Genomic DNA, 2,049 nt, shown 5'->3' on the forward strand with positions numbered 1-2,049 from the left:
TATCTATCTATCTATCTATCTATCTAGATAGATAGATAGATAGATAGATAGATAGATAATTAACATAATATGGTAAAAATTCGATATTAATTAATATCAATTTAATACCAAGAAACTAGCACATTAAAAGAATCCGAAGGTTCATGAAAAAAATTTTTTCGAGATCCTAAAAAGATTATAGTACTTGTGTATATAAGATTGACCAGTGACCGGTCTGTCAATATGCTAGAAGAAGCTTGAGAATTTTTTAAGTGAGCTTCTTCTAGCATATTGACAGACTGGTCACTGGTCAATCTTATATACACAAGTATCTAGATAGATAGATAGATAGATAGATAGATGAGTGTGCAACTATCAATTTATCTATAGATATATATCTACATTCACATTAATTAGCAGAAGTTAGAGTGACTGCAAGACCGAGAGTTTCGTGCATTGGCATTTACCATACATATCTGTACACACACACACACACACACACACACACACACATACGAGACTGGGTGTGGTTTAACCCAAGGGCAGCACTGATCGAGAAGACCCAATGATCATAGGTATTCTAACCATGACCATCTCATCTAGAACTACATCATTATCAAGCGTATCCTTACTTCTTCAAAACGGTTAGGGTGTGGACATGAGGGAAATTTAATGACACTTTCTAGCAAGTCAAACAAACCACTAACACAGATTCTGTCATACATGCGGATGCGCGCATGTGTGTGTATGTGTGTGTGTGTGTGTTTGTACGTATCTCTTTTTCTTTTACTTGCTTCTGTCGTTAGACTGCGGCCATGCTGGGGCACCGCTTTGAACAATTTATTTTAGTCGAATGAATCGACCCTAGTAAGTATTATTATTTTTTTTTATTAGCTTTTTGGTAAATCTATCAAATCTCATTCACAAGGTTATGGTCAGCCCGAAGCTATAGTAAAAAAACACTTGTCCAAGGTCCCACACAGTGGGACTGAACCTGGAACCATGTGGTTGGCAAGCAAGCTTCTTACCACCACCACCACCACAGCCACGTATATCCGTGTATTTTGGTATATATGTTGTTGATGTAAGTGATGTTGTAGAACACCCTACGATTCGATACCATCATTGTTTCATGCTATATTTCTCTTCTACTCTAGGTACAAGGCTCGAAATCTTTGGGGAGAGAACCAGTCGATTAGATTGACCAGTATGCAACTGGTACTTAATCTATCGATCCCGAAAGGATGAAAGGCAAAGTCGACCTCGGCGGAATTTGAACTCAGAACGTAAATACAGACGAAATACCGCTAAGCATTTCGCCCGGCGTGCTAACGTTTCTGCCAGCTCGCTGCCTTTTCATGCTGTATACCAGTGCTCAACCTTGGAGCCTTATGACCCTTGAAGGGTCCACGTGACCCTTGTGCAGGTGTGTGTGAGGACCATGTATGATATTGCTGTTAAAATTAATGTGCAATAAAATGGTTTTATACTGCTTACAATACACATGTTTTAACCATTAAAAAAATAATACAGTTCCTAATATTTTCTTTTGTTTCAGTCATTTGACTGCGGCCATGCTGGAGCACCCCCTTGTAGTCGAAGAAATCGACCCCAGGACTTATTCTTTGTAAGCCTAGTACTTATTCTATCGGTCTCTTTTGCACCGCTAATTTACGGGGGACATAAACACACCGACATCTGTTGTCAAGTGATGACAGACACACAGACACACGCACATACATATATGAGGAGCTTCTTTCAGTTTCCGTCTACCAAATCCACTCACAAGGCTCTGGTCGGCCCGAGGCTATAGTAGAAGACACTTACGCAAGGTGCCACGCAGTGGGACTGAACCCGGAACCATGTGGTTGGGAAGCAAGCTTCTTACTACACGGCCATGTCTAAAAAATACAATAGGATTTCTATTAATGATCGAATTGTTAAACTGTCCATCCGAGTAAAGGAGGAATCAGTGGTTCTCATAGGTCAAAACTGGTTGAGAAACGCTTCTCTATACCAACACGTGTAGTACAGCTTCACTTATACAACGTGTACTGCGATTGTTTAACC

This window comes from Octopus bimaculoides, chromosome 2 (assembly GCF_001194135.2).
Source record: "Octopus bimaculoides isolate UCB-OBI-ISO-001 chromosome 2, ASM119413v2, whole genome shotgun sequence".
Classification (NCBI taxonomy): domain Eukaryota; kingdom Metazoa; phylum Mollusca; class Cephalopoda; order Octopoda; family Octopodidae; genus Octopus; species Octopus bimaculoides.